We start from the raw sequence: 24,627 nt of genomic DNA, 5'->3' as shown, positions 1-24,627 counted from the left end.
TTGAGCATGTACGGAGGTTTGCTAGAGTCTGTGCTGACTATTTGTTCTGAGTAGCAGAGTGATAGGAATTTGAATGATGGTGGTGTTTTATTGGCTGTATAATATTTGTGGCCCAGTTTGCTAAGTGATGTTGGGTCTATTCTATTGAAGAAATAAAAGATAGGTTAGCGCTAATAATACAATGGGTAGGCAGCGGCCTCACAGAGGGTAACCCTCTATAATAAGAATGTGCAAAAAAAAGGAAAGAAAGGCTGCGCCAAGATTTAAAACAAAATAAATAAATACAATTAGTCCCAATATATATCAGAGGATAGAATGTCTGTTCCACAGGTTCCATTGGTAGGGTATTTTCTCTGTCTGTGATACTTCAGATCATCTCGTGATATGGAAAACACAAGAGAGAGGACCAATAGTGCAGAGTGTATAAAATAAGTAATCGTAGAATAATAAGATATATTACACTCACATTTACATGAGCTATGACCAGCTCAGGGGTAACGGGTATTCAGCAGAATGATCCCTGCTTGTAGGATATTCCGAATGCTTGTCCTCTGGAGTGTGATGGTGTCCAATTCTCAGGAGGAAGGAAAAATAGGAACAACAAATAGTGCTCTCTGATAGTATGATGAAATATATTCTTTTGTGGCATTTTATATATCCTGAGGTGGGGATTATACTGCCCACGCTTTATTCAAAGTGCAGTGAGTCCTGCACTCCTTTTGTGAGTATATCTCATTTTTTATTTATGATATTTCATCATACTATCAGAGAGCACTATTTGTTGTTCCTATTTCTAGACAGCCACTAGAGGTGGAGTTAACCCTGCAATGTAATTATTGCAGTTTATGAAAAACTGCAATAATTACACTTGCAGGGTTAAGGGTAGTGGGAGTTGGCACCCAGACCACTCCAATGAGCAGAAGTGGTCTGGGTGCCTGGAGTGTCCCTTTAAAGAAGCTTACAGACAATTAGATGATACTGATGTATATGAAAAATTATCCAAAGACCCTACGCCCTGTATACAACAAAAATTTAATATCTTTTTACAAAAGGGATTAGAAAAAAATATTTTAAATAAAAAATAATTTGACTATTTATTTATTAAGAATCCCAGAATTCCGGTAATTTATTTTTGCCAAAAATACATAAAGATGCCCAACACCCTCCTGGTAGACCTATAGTGTCCGGAATCAATTCCCCTTTATGTAATTTATCCCAATACATTGACACTCTACTTCAACCTACAGTAAAACTTATGAAGTCTTACTTGAAGGACTCAATGTCAATTTTTTAATGGATTTTATTGGGAACAAGATTTTATACTCGTCACATGCGATGTTACCTCTCTATGTACTATTATTCCGCATCAACTTGGTTGTAATGCCGTTAGAACTATGTTATCTAATGAAAAAAGAGTCCCAGAAACTCAGATTGATTTTATTGTGGAAGGCATTAACATCATTTTAAATAACAATTACTTCTGTTTTTTTAACTAATTTTATCTCCAAAAGAGAGGGACAGCTATGGGGACCAGGTTTGCCCCCAGCTATACCAACCTCTTTATGGCGGACTGGGAATCGAGTGCCGTCTGGGGGCGACATGCATGGGAGCAAAACCTGGTCTCCTATTTTAGATATATCGATAATTTGTTCTTTATATGGAAAGGTTCGGAAGATTCACTCAATGCTTTCATTTCACATCTTAACTCGAATAATAGAGGGATTGTTTTAACATACGAATATAGCAGAGAAAAAATTAATTTTTTAGACCTAAGTATTTTTATCAAAGAAGGAATAGTGCATACAAAAACATTTTTAAAAAAAGTATGCACAAACACAGCAATTGATCAGACTAGCTGTCACTACAAGCCATGGCTCGAGAGCGCTCCCAAAAGTCAATTTTTACGAATGCGTCGAAACTGCTCTCACATTGATGATTTTAATGAACAATCACTGTTTTTAAAAAAAAATTTTTAGAAAAAAATAATTCATCTACACAATTAGAAAAATTATAGAATCAGTAAGAAATAAATCTAGAGAAAACTTTTGACTTATAAAGACAAAAATACATTAGAAGCCCCCACCCTCCCCATAATTTTTAACTATAATAACAAAAGTGGTTTTATTAAAAAAAACGATTAAAAAACATTGGCACCTTCTTAGACAAGATGACCTTCTTAAAGAGATATTACCGATACAACCTAAAATCGTTTTTAGAGGCGCACCCAATTTTAGATCTATTTTAACCAATAACTACACTAGAGAAACCAAAAACACGCAATCAACCTTTTTAAATGGAATGACAGGCTTCTATAAATGCAAGCATTGTATCGTTTGCAAAAGTACTAATCCCGCTACACATTCCAAAGTTACTAGTTTTAAATCCAATGTAACTAATAAAAGCTATATTATAAAAGATTTTATTGGATGCAACACTACTAATGTGATCTACCTATTGGAGTGCCCTTGTGGCCTCCAATATGTGGGCATGACTACCAGATGCCTCAAAACCAGACTAGCAGAACACTGCAGAAATATAAAAAAAGGTTATGCCAACCACTCTGTATCCAAACACTTTGAAAAACACAATCAGGATCCGACATTTCTCAGATGTATTGGATTAAAAAAATGTAAATGTAAAGGCAATATAAAAAATATTTTAGGAAAATCTGAGATGGAAGGCTTAAATATAAACTGATTTATTTAACTTTTTATGAATATTTTTTTTATTTTTTTTATTTTTTTATTTTAATATATCATTCACTCACTCTTTTCTCTTGTTGTCACACTGGGGTTATCCTATTCATAGTTGTTACCTACGGCATTATAGTCTAGGATACCCCCAGTGTGACCACATTTATTATTTTATTCTGTTGTTATTTTTAATTTTTTTTTTTTAATTCTTTATTTTTGCGTGCTGTTTAACATAGGGTAGAGTAACCACATGCAATAGTGAACATTAACATGTACATATATATATCAGTTTCAGAGTTACAGCGCATATGTTGTAATTTAGCACAATTTTTATTTTTAAGGAAACGTCGTAAGACCTAGGAAGTGGGTTGGTATAATACTAGGTGTGGTGTTCTATTTGGTTTGTGGACGTCCATTCCTAGGACCTAGATTAATAAAGAAGGGGTGGTCCATATTGGGTGGTTTGTACCAAGTCAGTGTTAGGCTTGGAGTCGAGGTTTCGTAAGGAGGGAATGTCCCCTGAATGGATCCGTGGTTCTAGCCAGTGGTCTGTGGTGTCGGTCGGTTCGTCTTGGGAGTAGTTTGTCTAGTGGTCTCTGTTTGGTCTGTTTAAACTACTTTTGAGGTGTAGTAGCCCTAACCTAGGGGCTGTCGGGGGGGGGGGGAGGTGTGTGCCTTGGTGCAGCACACATTCCTCTTGTGCACTAGCGTGCCGGCGCCATTCCTGGCATGCTCTTAGGTCGTCACTAGAGTCGCGATACTTAAGTCGTGGAGAGATCAACAGAACGTTAACGTTAGAAGTTAGAAAGTAATAGAAGAAAAAAAAAGGAGAAAAACCATAGGTAAATGGCAAATTACAGTATTTAGCCTGTGAGCAGGTTAGGGTAGGAGACTTCTCCCCCCCATCCTGTCAAGTGGCCTGGGTGTCCATTCTCTGTGTCCTCAGGACGAATGGTTCGATTGTCTCTGGGTCCCAAGCGGGAGAAGCGATCTGGGTGGTCTTGGTTGGTATACCCAATTTTGATAGTAGCGCGGCAGCTTCAGTTCTTGAAGTGATTTTGTACGTGTGTCCTTGGTGTGTAACCAGGAGGTGGCGTGGGTTTCCCCACCGGTATGGTATTTCCACTGCGCGCAGCTGGCTCGTGAAGTCGTTGAGGGTTTTTCTCCATTGGAGAGTGGCTCTAGTTAGGTCCTGGTAGAAAGTCAATTGGGACTCTTCAAAGCCGAGTGGTGTCTTGCCCTTGAGTGCCGACATTATGTGTCCCCTGTCTTGGGGAAGGGCGCAGCGGAGTATTACATCTCCAGCGAGGAGTGTGGATGCCCTTGTTGGAGTGGGTAGTCGGTATATTCCGGCAAAGGTGAGTTTCCTTGCCACCCCGGGGGGGAAGTATGGATTGCATGAGACGTCGCACATAGTGAGGTAGATCTTCCCTGGAGACTGATGCAGGGATACCACGTATTTTGATGTTGTTGCTTCTGAGTTTATCTTCTTGGGCTGCCATCTGTACCTCCAGATTTCTTTGAGTATGTTGCATTTGGGAAAGGGATTCCTGCAGCGAGGTGAGTTCCTTTTGGATCCCCTTTACTTCTCCCTCTGTGTGTAGTACTTTGTCAGTAATTTGTTGCATGCTGGTTTTGAGGGTGGGCAGATCTGCTGCCAGTAGGCTTTGTATTTCTTGCAGCATGTTTTGCATGTGCTGTAGGTCTTGTTTAGTGGCAAGTTCAGTGGTAACCTGCTGGGGTATGAGGTTTGACTGTTTAACCCCTGGAGGGCTATGTTCCACTGAGTGAGGCTCTGGAGGGGGAACAGGGCCTTGTACGGCCGCCATTTTGGCGAGTGTGTGTTTTAGTAGCAGTATGCTGATATCAGGCTGTGCTGTACCTGGTTGGGGCTTCTGTGATCTGCGCCCCATTCCGAGGGTTCCGTGGTCGGAGTTGTGCTGGGACGTGTCCCACACGTCGTCCAGGAAGTCCCCGTCAAACAAATAATCCAGGCCGTGGTGGGCTGATGGGAGGTAGGCCCGGGCTCTAGTTTTCGGCTTTGCCTGCTTCGGGGTGTACCGGAATGGCATCGGTCGGTTCCGGGGGTTCCCCTCCGTGCGTTGGTGTTGTTTGTGCTGGTGGATGGTGCTGCTGTTGGCTGATATCCGTCGGATTGAGCCCGTGGTTGTCGGAGCTCGCGGCAATGGGGCCCCCGGCCCGTTTCGCTGCCAGGCTCCGCCCCCCATTTTTAATTTGTAATACATATATATATGTAATACATATATATTTTTTATATTATGGCCGTTCCCCCTGTTGACTACATTTCCCTAGCGCCTATGCGCCGATCACGTGACCCACGTAACACACTTCCCTGTGTGCCACGGGTCACGTGACAAGATATACCCTCCCCTTATGTGACACACACTCCGTCCAGTGTAGAGACGGCCGCACGCATAATTTATGTGCGATCACGTGACCCGCGCACTACATTTCCCACAGTGCCGCGCGGGTCACGTGACGCGCTATACATACACCAACCAAGTATAACTTAAGTTAAAGCCCTCGTTTTTCATATGTATACATAGTATTATGATTATGACATGATATACTTTCATTTTACTTATTGTAATCTTTGTTTTATTTGTTACCAACAGTTTTGTGATTTGTGCAAACTATGCTTAACTCTGATTGGCTAATGATCATTGATGCTATTTTTGGCGCCATTTATTAAAGTACCAGTGCCCCTATATATACTGTATTCTTGCCAGGTTTTAATGTTATTCCATTTTGATAAAACTCAGTGGTGAAACGCGTTAATGGTTTTAATTGTGTATTTTAAATAATAAATTAAGTTTGGCTATATTATTGTGCCACTCATATATCTTTATTTTATTATTTTTTTACACATATTTAATATTCTTTCCTGGCATTTTATATATCCTGAGGTGGGGATTATACCGCCCACGCTTTATTCAAAGTGCAGTGAGTCCTGCACTCCTTTTGTGAGTATATCTCATTTTTTATTTATTATATTTCATCATACTATCAGAGAGCACTATTTGTTGTTCCTATTTTTCCTTCCTCCTGAGAATTGGACACCATCACACTCCAGAGGACAAGCATTCGGAATATCCTACAAGCAGGGATCATTCTGCTGAATACCCGTTACCCCTGAGCTGGTCATAGCTCATGTAAATGTGAGTGTAATATATCTTATTATTCTACAATTACTTATTTTATACACTCTGCACTATTGGTCCTCTCTCTTGTGTTTTCCATATCACGAGATGATCTGAAGTATCACAGACAGAAAAAATACCCTACCTGTGGAACAGACATTCTATCCTCTGATATATATTGGGACTAATTGTATTTATTTATTTTGTTTTAAATCTTGGCACAGCCTTTCTTTCCTTTTTTTTGCACTATATATTCTATTGCCTTGGATATTAGGATGCGTTTCACTCTTAGGTATAGAAAAAATTTCTCTGGGCGGTAGGTTATGGGAGATTTGCAATTCTGGGAAGGGACGTACTCCCTCTTTGTCGTACAGAGAATGTACTTAGGTGACGTGGCGTAGGGGAAGGTCTCAGTGGCGTTGGGGAAGGTCTGGAGAGATTGTTGAAAGGGCTGCTAAAGGTGCTAGAAATATCAGTTTCTTGGGGGAGCATAATGTTACACTCCATGAGATCCAGGAATTTAACAGGAATCTCGTGGTGGGTAATACAAAAGATGCTCTCGGTGTGGATAGTGACCATAGGAGGTTAGGAAGAGAGTGGATATGGCAGAACTCTGATTCAAATTGGAGCCAAACTGGTTTGGTTCTGCCTGTCATGATGTCTAGGACTTGTGCTAGAGTTGAAGCCTTGTAATAGTTTTTTTTTTTATGTTAAGGGGCACTATGGCCTCTTTTCCGGAAGGGAAGCCAGAGAGAATGGAAGGATACTCTTTGTAACGAACCCTGAAGTGGTAGCTAGTGGTTCGTTTGATTTGAGACGAAAGGCCAAGAGTGATTATAGCTCGCCGTTCGGTTCTTTGCATCAGACAGTGAAATCCCAAAGACACAAAATCTTCTAGTACAGCTTTCCCCAAGTAGCAATCAGGTACCCAAACACCAGCCGACACATGATGAAAGGTGTAACAAGAATAGTGTTTATTGAGACCACACAGGCTTTTATGGAGGTGCCCTTGCAGGAGGACCTCCCACAGTACACAAACCAAATAGCCAATCATAATTTACAGTTACAATTAAACACTCCCTTTCTCAGCCTGTGAGATAATGAGATAAGTTAAGGAATAACCCAATTATCTCCAGGAGAAGTGCACACATATTCCCACAAATTACATATCTCCTGATAGCCCCGATCTGGGAGAAAAACGTATTCAAATTTCACCCAGATCGGTTCAGGGGTTCTTAAAAAGTGTGGAAGTCTTAAGTTACCGACCGCACACGAGGCTCTTGCCCAAAATAGTTCCACGAATTCAGTGTGTGCGGTTGGCCAATTCCGAAAATGTCAAATAACTCAGTAATCCACGAATGGAGCCTCCTGGCTCATAGGAGCGATTGTCCCCCTCATACAAATACATGAAAGTACCAAAAAGTGCTCTTCTAGCTGTTCAGAAAATGAAGATCCAGCGTTCGTATGTTTGGGACCGGTGTTCGGGAAGTCGAGTGTCCGATTTTAGTTCCAGACACTCGACGACCAAGTCCCGCTGTATTTGTTCTAACAAACAAGATGCGCTTAGTTGACAGGCTCCTTTGAAGTCAATGAGCCAGGGGGGTGGTCGGTGTTCGGTAGTTTCAATCTACCGAACCAAGGTTGCATAAAATAAATGAATGAAGTCAAATAAACGAATGCTCAGAGAAAACAAAGTCCCGGCTGGTTTTCTCACACTCTTGGTGGCTTTTTCTTCCAGATATAGGCATTTATAGTGGATTGGAATCGTTTGAGGGGAGAGTTAGGAAGTGCTATGGGTAGTGTTCAAAATAGGTACAGTATATTAGGCAAGATCATCATTTTGATAGAGTTAATCCTACCCAACCACGATGTCTCCAACTTATCCCAAGTGTCCATTTGTTTGGATATGGTGGAAAGAACTGCTTCCTGATTCTCTTTAATAGTGTATGTTCTGGAGTGTGTTAGTTTGATAACCAAATAGGAAATAGATGTCTTGCGACAATCGAATGGGTATTTTTCTTGTAGGTTGTCTCTAAGAGGTAGGCTTAGTTTGATGGGAAGGATTTTGGTTTTGCTGATATTCTTATAGTATGATATTTTACCATACGAGGTTAATGTTTTAAGGAGACGGGGAATGGAGGTCTCTGGTTTTGACAAAAAGAGCACGATATCGTCTGTGAAGAGGGCAATTTTCTTTTCCCATGCTGGGGATTGTAGTCCCGGGAGTAGGGGGTCATGTTTCATTGTTCTTACTAATGGTTCTAGGCACAGGATGAAGATTAAGGGAGAAAGTGGACATCCCTGTCGTGTACCATTAGTTATATGAAAACTTCTTGATGTAAAGCCTGTGTTGAACACCTTAGCTGAGGGGGATGTGTATAATGCCATTATGCCTGAAATGAAGGTTTGAGGGAATCCGAAGGTTGCTAAGGTGGCTTCCATGTATGCCCAGTTCAGGCGGTCAAATGCCTTTTCTGCATCTAACGCCATGAAAACCCTGCTCTGCCTGTGACGGTTTGATCAATCCATTAGATCCATATCATTTCTGGTATTGTCCCCTACTTGTCTACCGGGGACAAATCCTGCCTGTTCACTCAATATTAAATTAGGTAAGATGGGTTTGACTCTGGAAGCGATTAGTTTTGTGTATAGCTTCACATCTGCGTTTAGTAGTGATATTGGTCTTAAATTACTCCAGATTGTTGGTGGTTTGTTCGGTTTGGGCAGTGTAATAATGTATGCTTCTAGCATTTCAGGTGGGAATTTGCCGGATTTCTGTATAGCATTAAATAGTTTCGTTATGTGTGGAGTCAGTTGAGTTACCAATTTATTGTAGTAGTAGTTTGAGAGCCAATCGGGACCTGGAGCCTTGTGTTTGGGAAGGGATCTGATGGCCTTTGTGACCTCCTCCTCAGTAAAGGGGGCATCTAGAAGTTTGTTTTGTTGTGGTCTTGGGAAGCGTGACCTTTTGCAAGTAGGTTAGCACCTCTTCGTTATTGGCGGTATGCGTGTCCTTGTTTTTATTTAGATTGTAAAGGTGTTCATAGTAGAAGGACAATTCATCTACTATTTTAGTGGGATTATAGATTTTTGAGTTCGATTTAGACATAATACATGGAATTTTGGTTTGGAAATATTTGGATTTTAATTTGTTGGCTAACAATTTCCCTGCTTAATTTCCCATGCTGTAATAGGTTTGTTGAAGTTTTTGCAAGTTCATAGTATACTCTTGGGTGTACAGTTGTTGGAGGTCAGCCTGCGTGTTAGCTATTTGTTTAGATGTACATTTGGAGTGGAATTTCTTTTTAATGGTCAAACCTTTTTTTAATGAGTTCCCCTCTGATCACTGCTTAGTGGGCTAACCATTGGGTTTCTATAGTAGTGTCCTTTGTTGAGTTATAAGAGAAGTAGGTAGATATAGCTGATGCTACTTTTTGTAGATTTGGGCAGTCAAGAATGGTTTCATTCAATCTCCATTTGCCTCGGCCCTTGGCTGGGTATGGTACTGCTATTGTGATCACTATTGATGCATGGTCTATTAGGTGGTTTTTGAGGTGTGGAAGTGTAGATTTGTCCACTATGCAGAGATCTATTCGTGTGTATTTCATGTGTACCTGTGAGAAGTAGGTGTAATCCTGCACTATAGGGAATAGGTTTCTCCATTTATCGTAAATATCATGTGAGTGAAGAAGGTGTGAGAAAAGTTTGCTTGCATGGACTGAGGATTTGCTGGGTGGTTTACCCAGTGTGCGTTGTATATCGAGCAAAGGGTCTTGGGTGCAGTTGCAGTCCCCGCAGATTATCACATGACCTTGTTTCATGGATGAGATTTTTTTAATCGCTTTATTAAGGAAAGAAAATTGGGCTTCATTGGGTGCGTATAGGGATGCGACGGTTACTAGGATTCCATTCAATTCGCCCACTAAAATTAGTAGTCTGCTTGGTCAGTGTTTTTCTTATGAAGTGTAAATGCCCAGTCTGAGTGAAATAGTATTGCTACACCTTTACATTTATTAGTAGCATAGGCATGGTATGCTATGGGGTATCAACCACAGTTGGGGTGGGTTTTTATTGTTAAAGTGGGTTTCTTGCAGGCAGACTATTGCTGCATCTGCGGCATGCATATCCTTTAACACTTGTCGCCTCTTGTATGGACTGTTAAGGCCTTTAACATTAAAAGATAGTATTTTCATCAGATTAGACATCATGGGGGATGGTGAGTGCCCTGCGGTGTAAAGCTCGTGTATCTGAGTGGTGGTGTTTTTCATCTTTTCGGGGGAGATGATTTGTACAGAACTGTATTGTAGTCTCATGAATGCGATCCCATTTGGAGTTTAGCTCAGCGTAAAGTTTCTCTCTATACGTGACAATTGTCAGCCATTGCGGCTCCAAACCATATACACATTTACCTGTGGGGATAGAAAAAGAAAGGGGAGAATAAAAGGAACAAAGGTATTTACATAAATCTCCCTTAACAGGGAGGTACATACTGGTCATATAGAGATCACAGAAAGGTGGTCACCAGAGATGACCTGAAAGGGGGGAAAAGGACTCCTAACAACCCGAGTTAAAACAATTTTGTTGTGATAACTATGAAAAATAAAACCCGTATTGAATGCATTTGGTTATCTTTAGTGGCCTTGTCTTGGACATCGCCGCTTACCAGGTGCACCTTACGTCAAAGTGGCATGCAATGGACACCGTGGGGATTGTTTCTGCGGAGCAGTGTAGCTATTGCTATAGCTAGTGCTTTCAGCAGGTTTGGTAACTTAGGACACTGTACCGGATTGCGGTGTCGTGGAGACGGTAACGGTACTTAATGTTGGGCGTATTCACCTAACATGTAGGTGCAAATCTATGGGGGCCCTTATATGGGAGTTGACCTGTTTGATTAACACGTAATATAAGCATAGTGGTAAAGACTACGTGTCATTCAAGACGATTTCCTGGGTACACCAGGTAGTAGCCAGATTAGCAGTAAAATTGTGTTGAGGCCTATATATGGCTGAAACAGTTGCTACTATGTTAGTGGGATGTGATTCAAACAAAGGGAATGCATTAATGAATATTCTTCTTTGCAATTACATACAGTTATAGAATGATATTTTTACTATGTGTAGGCCATTATTATAACAATGAATATAAGCAAATATTAATTGTGAAGTTGGTGACTAGCGACTACATATAAAGACATGGCATTACATTAACTTGGAGAATATACCCAAAGTGACCGTCCTGGTTAGACCGAGATTCGTTGCACCAGAGTTTATGATCTTTTGGCTGGGGCTCCTGCCATCCGTCACTCCGCCTGGGCTCTTCTTGGGGAAGCCCCGACCGCTCTTTGCTGGGGGGCATTAGAATTGTTCCACAGGCCCCATTCTGTGAGTAACTTCATACCCTCGATTGGGTCATTCACCACCTGGGTTTTTCCCTGCCTCCAGATCAGCAGTTTGGTGGGGTAGTCCCATCTGTAGGACACATTATTGTTCCGTAGTGTTTTAGTAATGGTGATAAATTCTTTGTGTCTCCCCATTGTGGCTGCTGATAAGTCCGCAAACAAAGCGATGTGTTGATGGGGGTCTGTAAGCATGGGAGATTTTCTAGCTGCTGCCAGGAGTGTGTCTTTATGGGCAAAGTAATGGAATTTGATGATGACATCTTTGGGGGCCTCGCTTGACAAGCACCTTGGATGCGGGAGTCTGTGCATACGGTCGAAGTCCCATACGGAGTCAGGTAGGCCGGGAATCAGGATGTACGCTGGAAGAGCATCGTGGGACACATCATCAGGTATGCCTTGGAAACTGACAATTTGTCTCCTTGACTGCTAGTTTTAGTTTTAATGTGTCGTTTTCCTCTGATGGCCTCTGTACCTTGTCTACCACTTTATTATGGGCTGCGCATATTCTTCCATTCTATTTTCCAAGTGGCTGGTTCTGTCTCCCAGGTTGGAGAATTCTCTTGTCAAGTCTCCGTCAATACGGTGGAAGTCTGCTGTGATCGTGGATCATAGCTCTTGGAGCATTTTATGAAGGCTACGCTCCGTGACTGGAGAGTTGGAGTACTTGGAGGAGATTGACTCGTAGTTGGATTGACCGTCCGACATAGCCACTGTATCGTCATCATCTTGCGAGTCTTTGCATCAGTCTTTAATTTTGCTGTTTCTGAGAGTATCAATTGCTTAAAAGGTGACATGGTGCCTTTAGCCACTTCTTGTAGAGTGTGGGGATTGAGATTAAGCAGTCAATTTTGCTTTCAATAGTTTATCAAGTTGATTTTTTTGTCAGAGCTCCTAAGCCAATGAGGCCGCTCTCACAGTAAGTTAGCCACGCCCCCCATTTTTTTTTTTTTAAAGCTGGGTCCCAGAAATAGTGATCCTACAAGTTGCCAGCAAGAGGCATGTGTCTTGGTTGGAATCATGCATGTTGCGGTTGCCTCTGGGCTAGCTGGAGGTTGGACCGCTTGGATACCCTGGTTCTTGATGTTGGAGAGTGAGAGCGCTGCTCCGAGCTGCATTCAGTGATAAATCCTGAAAGTGTAGAATAACCCCACTAGCTACGGTACAGCTAGGATAACACCCTTCCCTACAAAACGAGTCAAGGCTGCAATTTGAGGGTAACACGAACTGATTTAATGGCACTCATGCATGGCAATTTATATGATCTTTCAGGCCAGAGCACAGCCCCCTCTGGACCTGATGGGACACGGGACAATGCAATGTCCCAACCAATAGAAAAACATAGCATCGTTTTAAAACTGCTCCTCCCAGCTTGGAGATAATGGGTTCCAATGGTTATACTTATCCAATTATCTCCAACTTTCACACTTTAATACATAAATAGTGCGTTCCACTAGTCTCTGGATAGCTCTGATCTGAGCGCATCCACTATACTGATTGTGCTCCGATCTCACGAACGGTTCAGTAGAGTTATAACATTATAGTTCATTCGGTGAATTTGTATCCGAATGAAGTGGGGTACCGACTTTCTGTAGCAGGGCTCGTGCAGTTTCCCTGCCACTTATGGTTACAGGGATTTTCCCCCTCGGACCTGCTGAACCCTCGATGATAAAAAGATGGCCCCGCCTCGTGTTCAGTATACGAACGGCGACCACCGGGGAACACATAATTAGCTTGCGGTTTACCGCAGGAACCACACTTTAATTGGGGCCACACACCAGAGTGTGGGTGGTAGTTGTTCGGTAGTCCTTTCGTGATTTTTTCGGTTAATTGTATCCGTATGAGGGCCACCCTGCGGCCAGTCAATTAGGCTGTGGTTAACCACAAACCAAAGCCTCTGGGTGGTAGCGTGTTCATTAGTCCATTCGGTACCTTGCAAGGTGACTAAGGTTAAGTGGCGGCAGAGGCCAAGGGCTGGGTGGTCGGTGGTTCGTGAGCACGAATGAGGGGCTAGGTTTATTCATCTGTTATTCATGTGAAACGTATTCAGGCATCAATACAAGTAAAAGGCAATAGTAGCAACAAAAGAGGGTATAAAACAGGGACAGGATGGTTCTTTTGTAGGAGAGAGGGGCTTCCGTAACAATGCAAATTTAAGTCATGCTAAACAACATTTTCATTGAAGTGTATTACCAGTGGAACAGGCTAGTTAGTATACTCTGTAACTTCCAGAACATGCAACCAAGTGGAGTAGAGTTTGCGGTGCAGGTTAGGCATCTACGAACAATAGCATGGGGGTGCCACAATACCAATGCATCATATGTACATTGACTGCTACTATCAAAGTTTTTTTTTTTTTGATTAATCAAGTTTTTATTGATAGAAAAGCAGAATGAATGGCGAGCTTGCAGGCCCCCAACAAACAGTCAATGAAATATTGCAATAGAGTAGCATTTTTACATATAGCATGAGTACGTACAAATTCAAGGGAGTTTTTATTCTTTGCTTTGTTAGTTAACCAATAACATTGTGTAATTAGTTCCTTTTCTATAGGGTGGGATTGAAAAGGTCTTAGTGTCAGTATGGGACTGAGAGCGTCCGAGTAGTGCTAGAACTAAATGGGAGTAGGAACGTCCATAGATATGCTACAAGTGTGGTTCCATGGTTGGAGCATATCCATAACTGTCGTCTGCGTGTGTATGTCGCATAGGTCGATGTAAAGAAAAAGGTGATCTAACTAGAGATCGTGTGTATGAGTGAGTAGTGTCGGGGTGTTATTAGGTGTACCATGTAGGGACAGGGAGAGTAGTGGGAAGCGGTCCATGTATGCCTAAATTGTAGTGCAATCAGTATCCCCCCATTTTGGTTCATACCGTCATGTAGTGGCCCCGTCCATAGGACAGTTGTGTCTTCCCCCATGGAATGGGCATAGATGGCTGGTCGTATGGAGCCTACGTCTTTGTCTAGTTTGGCAGTGACTATCTGAGCCGGGTAAGGTAGTTATCCTCCAGTTTGATGTTCTAACTAAAATTCATGTGGCCGTGTTGTAGCATGACAGGAGTAATGGATGGGGACCATCGCCAGGTATCTTGCCTGTTTCAGTGTAATTGTGGAGCCTGCGTGTTCCATGGTTCTCTGTGAGAGGGGGGTGCAGTGGTCTGGTATGTGTGTAAGTTGTAGTGTCTCAGGGCTGCTGCACACATCCGAGGGCCCGATCGGTAGTGCCATGCCACGAGTGTGGTGTGGGTTCCGTGGTAATGTTTGTGAGGTGTACCCCCGTTGTGGTGTCCGTGGGGATGCGGTCGTCGTTCCTAAACGTCTTCCCTTAGCTATGGTTGCATGAAGTTTAGAGTTGTTACTGTAGGGGATGGAGGTTTATGCACCTGTCCAGTCGGTGGTTATGTGTTCGTCTCTCGACCGTCGTGTGGTTCATATGTGGAGTGTTAGGGTCACCGTCTGAAAGTGCGGATGTCAGGTAGCAGTCATGGGATGCATAGGCGTGCGCACGGGGTGTGCCGGGTGTGCCTGGGCACACCCTAATCCCCGCGGCACGCCTATGGATTGAGTCCTGCAGGAACGGAGTTCCTGCACTTTTTTTGTGCAGGAACGCCGTTCCTGCAGGCATTCAGTCAGTGCCCCCCTTCCTCCCCCCATGTCCCCCCTGTCAGTACCCCACCCCCGTCGGCTCTCTCAATATCAGCCGCGGTGAGGGAGCTGTGAGCTCTCTGCTCCCTCTCGCCGCGCGCTGCTTGCTGATGCTGGGAGCCGGAATATGACGTCATATTCCGGCTCCCAGCTACAGCAGACAGCCCACGCGGCGAGAGGGAGCAGAGAGCTCACAGCTCCCTCACCGCGGCTGAGATGGACACAGGCATCCGACCCACTGGACCCCAGGGACAAGTCCACGCCAGCACTCCAGGTAGGGAGGCTGGGTGGACATTTTTTTAATTAAAAAAATAATCATTTGTGTGTGAATGTGACTGTGTGTGTGTCTGTGTGTGTGTGTGTGTGTGTCTGTGTGTGTCTGTGTGTCTGTTTGTGTGTGTGTGTGTCTTTGACTGTGTATGTGTGTGTGTCTGTGAATGTGTGTGTATGTGAATATGTGTGTCTGTGTGTGTGTGTGTGTCTGTGAATGTGTGTCTGTGTATGTGTGTCTGTATGTGTGTCTGTGTATGTGTGTCTGTATGTGTGTCTGTGTATGTGTGTCTGTGTATGTGTGTCTGTGTATGTGTGTCTGTGAATGTGTGTCTGTGAATGTATGAGTGTGTCTGTGAATGTGTGTGTGTTTGAGTATGCGTGTCAGTGTGTGTGTATGTATGTATGTATATATGTATGTATGTGTGTATATATATATATATATATATATATATATATATACACATACATATATATATATATATATATATATATATATATACACACATACACACACATATATATATATATATATATATATATATACACATACACACATATATATATATATATATATATATATATATATATATATATATATACACACACTGGAGTGTATATTATTTTTTTTTGGGGGGTGGGAATCTTGGTTCCCACACTTTATTCCCCAGGACTTTATTCTCCCCTGTCGGCTCACGCAGAACCGGCGCTGAGTGTTGGCTCTGCTCTAAGCCTCCATGGGCCGGCGGGGAGATCAAAGATCTACCTCACCGGCCCACAGCAGCATGAAGGGAGGCAGGAGAGGACCCGGGGAGCTCTAGACAGCAGCTCCGCCAGGTTCCTCTGGCGAGATCTGAGCGTTGCCACGGCAACGCTCAGATCTCACGAGAGTTAACTCTAGCCCCGCAGGCTAGAGTTCACTCTCCACTGGACCACCAGGGATGGCACATGGCAGCAAGGATCCCCCCTCCCTACATAAGGTAAGAAGGGAGGGGGGATATTTACTAATCTGCCCCCACCTCCACAATCTGTCCAAACATACAGCACACACACACACACATACAGCACCCACACACAAAAAGCACCTACAGACATACAGCACTCTCACACAAACAGCACACACACAGCACCCACACACACACAGCACCCACACACATACAGTACACATACAGCACCCTCACACACACAGTACACTAACCGCACCCTCACAAACACACACAGCACCTTTACAAACACACAACACCCTCACACACAGCACACTAACAACACCCTCGCAAACACACACACACAAACAGCACCCTCAGAAATACACGACACCCACACACATCACACAAACAGCACCCTCACACACACATCACACAAACAGCACCCTCACACAAACAGCACCCTCACACAAACAGCACCCTCACACAAACAGCACCCTCACACAAACAGCACCCCCCTCACACAAACAGCACCCTCACACACACAGCACCCTCACACAGCACACTAACAGGACCCTAACACACACACACAAACACCCTCACACACAAACAGCACCCTCACACACACACAAACACCCTCACCCACATAGCACACTACCAGCACCCTCACACATACACACACACAGCAGCACCCTTACACACACCACCCTCACACAGCACACTAACAGCACACACACACACACACAGCAGTGTATGTATATATGTGTGTGTGTGTATATATATATATATATATATATATACACACACACACATATACATGCGGCGTGCGGCGTGTGTTTGTGCTTTAGGGTGCACACCCTAATGCAATAGGCTGTGCACGCCTATGATGGGATGTAATGTGTGTCTCATGGGTGCTGTGGGCATTGTACTGACCCAGGGCCCATCCTCCTCTCGGACCTCCCCTATGGCCTTGCTCGATAGGCATACCACGGTGACCAGGCTTCAGCAAATTGTGACTCCCTGCCAGTCATCTCCGCCCGTAGAGCCTTGGCTGTCCTGATGTCCTCGACTCGGTGGATCCATTCCTCTCGTGTGGGGATGTCTGTTTTCTTCCAGTATACCGGTATGAGTGATTTGGCCGCGTTGAGTAGGTGACGCATGATAGATTTCTTGTAGGTGGACAACGGTTGTGAGGAGATATGTAATAAAGCTAGTTCTTCCGAATATTCAAGGTGGTCTCCCAGGATCAGTTGAACATCGGCTTTGATTCGATCCCAGTAGGGAACAATATGTTTACAATCCCACCATATGTGCTGCATGGTTCCCCTTTCCTCCTGGCATCTCCAGCATGTTGGTGGTGTAGCGTGGAAAATCCTATGTAGTAACACCGGTGTGCGGTACCACATGGAAAGTAGTTTATAATTCACCTCTTGGTAGTGGGAACTAGAGGAGCTTTTATGTTGCCATATCAAGGCCTTGTCCCACTGTGCCGGGGTAAAGGTTTTGTCCATGGCTCGTTCCCAGTGTCGTTTAAAGGTATTATTTTCCGAGTCAGTATTGGTCAGTAGGTTTTGGTAGAGATTCGAAATAGCGTTCCCTAATGAGGTGCCACGGGAGCAGAGTCTTTCAAACCATGTTAGTTCTCTTTGGAGCTTATCTTTGTGCGGGAGTGAATCATAGTAGTGTTTTAGTTGCATGTATCGAAAAACCGCCATATGGGAGCGTGGTCGTGAGTCCAGTATTGTGTCCAAGGTCTTCAGAGCGCCGCCCCGTGTGACTTTATAGATTGGGATCTAGTCCGTCTCGCCCAAGAAGGACCAGGCATTTGATGGCAATCCACCTCCTATGTCGGGGTTATGTGCGATCGGTAGCAAGGGACTGGGAGTCGGGGAGATTTGCGTTATTTCCCTGATGTTCTCCCAGGTGATGAGTGTTTGTGTAACTGGGTCACCGTCTTCTCTTCTGTTGGCTCTCGTCGCTCGTCTTCTCCAGACCGTCGCCTTCAGGTTCGCGTCTTCACCCTCCCGGTCCAGGAGAACCCATTGTTTGGTCGTCTCTGTTTCATGCCACTCTAGTATCCTCTGTAGCGTTGCTGCCTGGTGGTATTTTTTGAAGTCGGGCAAGGCTAAGCTCCCCCTGTGTCTAGGCATGCACAGTATGTCGTGGCGTATACTGGATCTTTCCCCCCTCCATACGTATTTAATGATCGCCGATTTCAGGGTCGTGAAGAATTTTGCTGGTAGGGCCATTGGTATAGTCTGGAACAGATATAGGGCCCTCGGGAGAATATTCATTTTAAGGACTGCTATTCTGCCGTGCAACGTGATGTGTGGGTAGGACCATCTTTTTAAGTCGGATTCAATGCTCAACAGCAGCGTCGCGAAGTTGCGTATATATATGTCCTGGTGGTTCGTGGTGATCCAGATGCCAAGGTATTTCATTGCCCCTGTACACCACCGGAATGGGAAGAGTGAGCCGAGGGCTGCATACTCTGCTGTGGGCATGGTGATGTTTAGTGCTTCGCATTTCGCCAGGTTGAGCTTGAATCCCGAGATCCGGCCGAATCTGTCCGTCTCCGAGAGTATACATGGCAACGTGATCCGAGGTTGGGAGACGAAGAACAAAAGGTCGTCCGCGTATGCGGCCACCTTATGCTCCGTGTCTTGCCAGGTGTAGCCGTGGATGTCTGGACAGTCCCGAATCGCTTGTAGAAGCGGTTCCAGGGAGAGTGCAAACAGGAGTGGCGATAGGGGGCAACCCTGTCTGGTTCCGTTCGCGATACCGAAGCTTGTAGTCAGAGCTCCGTTGACTCGCACCGAGCGCTCGGCTTACTGTATAGGGCAGTAATCCACGCCATGGTCCTCTGTCCAATACCTAGGAACTGAAGTGTATGAAACATGTAGTCCCAGTTGACCCAGTCAAATGCCTTCTCGGCGTCTGTGGACAGTAGTAGGAGCTGTTTCCGAAATTTCTGTGCATGATGTTGAATGGAGAATAGACTTAATGTGCTGTCTCGTGCTTCCCGACCTGGAATGAACCCTGTTTGGTCTACGTGAACCAGGCTCGGTAGCGTCCTTTGAAGTCTAGTTGCCAATACTTTCGTTAGGAGTTTCGTATCCACATTTAGTAGAGAAATCGGGCGATAACTGCCGCATTGTTCCGGGTCTTTACCGGGTTTGAGCAGGACTGTGATTGTTGCTGTAAGGGATTCCGTGCCAAAGCTGCCTCCTTCCGTGACTTTGTTGACAGCTTTCGTTAGCCACGGTAGGAGCATCGCAGCGAAGTGTTTATAATACCCCGCGTAAAACCCATCCGGTCCTGGTGCCCGTCCGGTTTTCGTGCCTTTCAACGCTGCTGCCAAGTCTTCTATAGTGATCGGTTCATCAAGCATAGCTGCTGCCTCCGGGTTCACTCGTTTTCGTACATTATTTTCCAGGTATGTTCTTATGTGTAGTGATGATTCCCTTCTGCGTGCCGGGCTCTCTCCGGTGGGCGAAGGTTATAGAGAGAATTGTAATATTCCCGAAATTCACCTGCTATATCTTCTGGGTAGGGTGATGTTCTGCCCGTTGTTAGGCGCAGCTTTCTCACTTGGGTGCGGGGTGTGTCTCCTTTCAAGAGGCGGGCGAGAAACTTCCCACCTTTGTTTGCACGGGTGTAGAAAAATGTTTTCGACCTTTGGAGCGAGCGGTGGTGTCGTTGTGTGAGTAGAGCCTGCAAAGTTCGCCTGGCATCCATCAGTTCACTGTAAGTCGCGGATAGCTGGGAGCGTTTGTGTTGTGTTTCAAGACGTGCGATGGATTTGTACGCGTCTGTCATCGCGTTAGTTAGGTCTTTCCGTTTGCGCGTTGCGATGCCGATAAGGGTACCACGAATCACACTCTTGTGTGCTTCCCACACCGTTACCGGGGACATTTCATCCATTCCGTTCTCAGCAAAATAAGTTTCCAGTGCCTGTGAGATCTCCCCTCTCACCTCAATGTCTTGGAGCAGGGATTCATTCAGGCACCATGTCCATGTTGCCGGTTTAAATAAAGGGGATTCCAATTCTACCCGGACTGAGCCATGATCCGACCATGTGGCCAGCTCTATGGAGGCCGTCCGCAGACGGGAGAGTCCTTCTTGTTTGACGAATACGTAGTCTATTCAGGAGAATCGGTTGTGTATTACCGAGTAATGCGTATAGTCTTTGACGGAAGGATGAATCGTCCTCCAACAGTCCACCAACGTCAACTTGTCCAGAGATTTGCAAATGGACCTGATGCGGGATTGGGATAGGCAGCTGTGGCCAGTAGATGAATCCATAAGTGGGTCTAGGGGGGCGTTAAAGTCCCCCCCCACTATCAATGCCCCTTCCGAAAATCCGTGCAGCTTGTCTAGCGTCCCACGTAGAAATTGCGCTTGTTTCGAGTTGGGAGCATATATGGTCGCAAGGGTGTACAGTCTGTCGGCTATTGTACCTTTCAGGAAGAGGTAACGTCCCTGGTCATCGGCCATTCTGTCCAGCTCCTGGAAGCCTAAGTTCGCGTCAAGTAGGGTTGCTACCCCAGAAAGGTAGAACGATATACTGGTTCTCCAGATGTGGAGAGGAGAAGTACCAAAAGGAATTAATCACTATCACTTCTCTATGGAGCCAGTGTATTGAAAGCAACCCACATTCACACATATAGTTTATATGTAATTCTTAAAATATAACTTTTAATGAAATCATTAAAACAAAGTATCCAATACGAACTTTATAAAAGAAAAATTCATTAAGTACGGGCTGTAATCAACAGACCATTTGGAATTACTGAAAAAGGCTGAATTGCCTCGGTCTAATGGCAGCAGATGTGGTTATAGGTTGAGGAAAAAGCATAAATTAATCAATAGAGGTGTATAGCACTAAACAAATTATTAGAATAATCCTCAAACCCAAACAATACCACCCTGGAGGTAGTTAAATGTGAAAAAAAAACTCCTAATAATTGCTGCAACATGTCCCAGCAGCTAAAGGACCTAAAGCAGCTGTCTGTTAGGATTCGTGAACTAATCAGGCTGGATGGTGGCTAGGAGAAATCATAATCATCCCTCCAAATTCCCTCCGTTATCTAACGAGAATCCTATTAGCTAAATGTCCCTGCCGCTGGAAAAAACGACTGCAAACAGTCAGTCAGTTCATAGGTACATATGATAAACATTGGAATACTACACAACAAGTTTTAAGCAGAAATTGGCCGGTACTACAATATGACACCAGTCTGAGTAATACCATCACCAAACAACCATCAATGACTTTCAGACGAGCTAACAACCTGGGTGATATACTAACGCACAGTCACTTTAAACCTGTTTCGAAGACACCCTCTACTTCTATTTCACCTTTATTTCACCTACTAAGTCTGTTTGGAATAAAAGAACCTCAACAGAGATAACCATCAATGCTTTTGTCAACTGTAGCTCCACTAATGTTATTTATATAATAACATGCGACTGTGGGCTACAGTATATAGGCAAAACCTATCAGCAACTACGCAGACGCATCCTACAACACATCAGCTCCATAACTAATTTACACATTGAAACCCCAATTTCGAAACATGTTAGAATCAACCATGCTTCTAAACCTGAAGTTTTAAAATTTCAGGTGATACAAAAACTTGTTCTCAACCACCGAAAAGGAGATATTAATGTATCTCTATTAAAGGCTGAGTCCCGCTGGATTTACCTGTTTCAGACTTTATACCCCAAAGGACTTAATGAAGAATTTAATTTCACCCCATTTATTCACTCCTAAGTAATCAAAGACTGTCCTAGTGAGGGGTCTATTTCCATTTTTATTGTGTTCGAGTAATTATACAAGTAGTGGTTGAAAATGTGATTATTCATTTTCCTGCAGCATTACTGATTTAATTTCTCTTTTTCTAATATTAATTTTGTCCACCAATAATAAACAAAGGCTTAATCCTCTATAAAGTCATGAACTTACTAAACTACTTGTGGATATAATGGGACTTGGAATGTACAACCGGGTCCTTGTGTGATTATATTTATTTTTTGGCTCTTAGTTTTGTTTTGATTTACAATTGTTGAACCACAGTCCTAATTCTAAAGTATGTTACTTTTTCAACCATGCATCATTTTGCCAACTAATGCTACGTTTTTCATTAGTCTGTTTACACATAACTATGGCTAACAAGTACCGTCTTGAGAGACCTCAGCCTTTTTCAGTAATTCCAAATGGTCTGTTGATTACAGCCCGTACTTAATGAATTTTTCTTTTATAAAGTTCGTATTGGATACTTTGTTTTAATGATTTCATTAAAAGTTATATTTTAAGAATTACATATAAACTATATGTGTGAATGTGGGTTGCTTTCAATACACTGGCTCCATAGAGAAGTGATAGTGATTAATTCCTTTTGGTACTTCTCCTCTCCACATCTGGAGAACCAGTATATCGTTCTACCTTTCTAACGTAACAATTCATAGGGGTTACCCCCCATTTAGTTCTAGCAACCTGACACTATCTCCCTACCTGTGTCCTGTTTTTTCATTAGGATTGCTACCCCCGCTCGACGGGCCGTCGGGTGGTTGTTGCAGTAGCTCACTGGATAGTGAGGACTCCGAAGTTTAGGAGCTGCATTCTCATTTGAAGTGAGTCTCCTGTAGCATCGCTATCGATGTGTGTTTCTGTCGCAGGGTTCGTAGTAGATGAGAGCGGCGTTCAGGAATATTCAGGCCCCTGCAATTGAGGGTCATGATGGACAGGGGTGCACGACTGTATGCCATAGTGCCTTCCGTGTCCCTTCTTTTCGGTCCTCAGTTGGAGCGTCCGAGTGAGATAGGTGGCCGGGAGAGCAACGCCAACCAGTGGGGTCTGATATATGACTATGAGGTATACTGTCCTATGCGTCTAAGTTAGTTCTATGTATAATTAGGAAGTCAAGTATCCTGTGAACCTTGTGTTATGTCTGGTTCTCGAGGAGATGTCTCCTCTCGTTATCCTTGCCGGGTCGGTATGTGTACAGCAGCCGTGAGGTGTAGTATGGGTGAGAGTTAATATGTGTGAGTGTGTGCGGGGAAGTATGTGTAGGGTGTCGGTAGTGAGGGTACGTGGAGTGGGTGAGGTAAAATGGAGTAAAATAAGGGCGGGCCAATAGGGCCTTTCCTTAGGGGAACGTCCCCAGCAGGGGGAAAGAAGGGTAGTACCCCGCAATCTCCTAGAAGAGGAGAGTCACTTGCGCCGCAGCAGGAGTGGCCAGGTGTTCCCCCGATAACCTGATCGGTGGGCAACAAGCCTGTGGCTCCTCTGAGGGTTTTGCGCCAGTGAGAGTGTAGAGCAGTGGTCGGATTCCAAACCAGGATTGGTGTGGCCTGAGTGTTGTGTGTGGGTCAGGTTCCAGTCCGGTCCGCTCCAGCAAGTACCCTGCCCTAGTGCGTTCAGTCGTGGGAGCAATAATCATGCAGGGAATCAAACAGTATTTTAACATGTTAAACTTTGTGGGTATATGCAGTAACAATATTAGTAATAACAACAACCTGTAGTACCATTTATCCACCACCTTTGTAGGTGCCTCCCTCCGGAAAGTCCACCCAGCTCCGCAGCCCTGGGGCTAACCCCCATAGCTTTTGGCCCGCTATCCCATCCTCCGCTCTGCGCCAATAGTGAGTGTAACCCCCTGTCTGCACAGGTGTTTAAGGTGTAGTTAACTGTGAAATGCGATCATGCTATCCCCATCCCGTATTTTGTGCGTCCTGTTCGGGACCTTGCGTGGGTGGGTCCCGTGTGCCCTCCCCATGTCGCTCGCTGAAAGCATGTTACTCTCTGTAATACCTATGGCGATAACCAAGTTTTTTGCACCCACTAGCCCCTGAATCTCTGTTTACTTTCCATCTATCTAACCCTCCTCCCGATACGGTGTTCCCATTCAGAGGACATGAGAAGCATATTAGCAGTAATAGTTACAGTAAACAATTAAAGAGATAGGAGAGCAAATCATGTACATGATATAACAATATTTGTGGGTACTTAGCAGATGAGGGCAGTCTCTGGGCTCAGTTGTTGAAAGTGTTGCACAGTTCTGTTACATCAACGCTGTTCTATGCGTGGCAGTGTCTCATGTGTAGACAAAAAAGGGGGGGCAGTAGTAGTAGCTGCCGCACCGGAACCAGGTAATCCAGAAACCCCCCTCACCATCTCACCCCACCCCATCGAGGGCACCCCCGTAGACCCCTGAGAACACTTCTGGAGGAAGGGTCAGGGTTTCGTGTATTGGAGATAGACATAGCGGGGCCATCAGTGTACAGTGTGGGAGGTAATCGGTGCCAGATATGTTCACAGTCCTGGAGAGTCAACATTTCCCCCACTAAGCGGGTGCCGCTGGGGGTTACATACGGCGGGGTTGGGGCAATCCAGTCCCTGTTATCGGTGCCAGTCCATTCTCGTTCAGTGGCAATGTAAGAGCGTTAGCGAGGCCTGCATTTCCGAGCAAGTGATTCTTGTGGTGTTATGGATTAAGGGTCGCCCTAGGGTGTGCAGGGCGGTAACAGTCCAGTGG

At 44.4% G+C, this 24,627-nt stretch overlaps 2 protein-coding genes across 3 annotated transcripts in view; one reads left to right on the top strand and one right to left on the bottom strand.

Annotated features, from left to right (window-relative positions):
- The window catches only part of LOC134569295 (uncharacterized), a 732,490-nt gene that overhangs the window by 230,435 nt on the left and 477,428 nt on the right, over positions 1-24,627 (bottom strand). The gene's annotated exons all lie outside the window — the stretch shown is intronic.
- LOC134568458 (oocyte zinc finger protein XlCOF7.1-like) overlaps positions 1-24,627 on the top strand; it is a 724,127-nt gene that overhangs the window by 433,474 nt on the left and 266,026 nt on the right. The window lies entirely within an intron of this gene.

This window comes from Pelobates fuscus, chromosome 7 (assembly GCF_036172605.1).
Source record: "Pelobates fuscus isolate aPelFus1 chromosome 7, aPelFus1.pri, whole genome shotgun sequence".
NCBI classification, from domain to species: Eukaryota; Metazoa; Chordata; class Amphibia; order Anura; family Pelobatidae; genus Pelobates; species Pelobates fuscus.
Note: the sequence above shows the minus strand (reverse complement) of the source record. Positions and strands in the feature narration are given on the sequence as shown.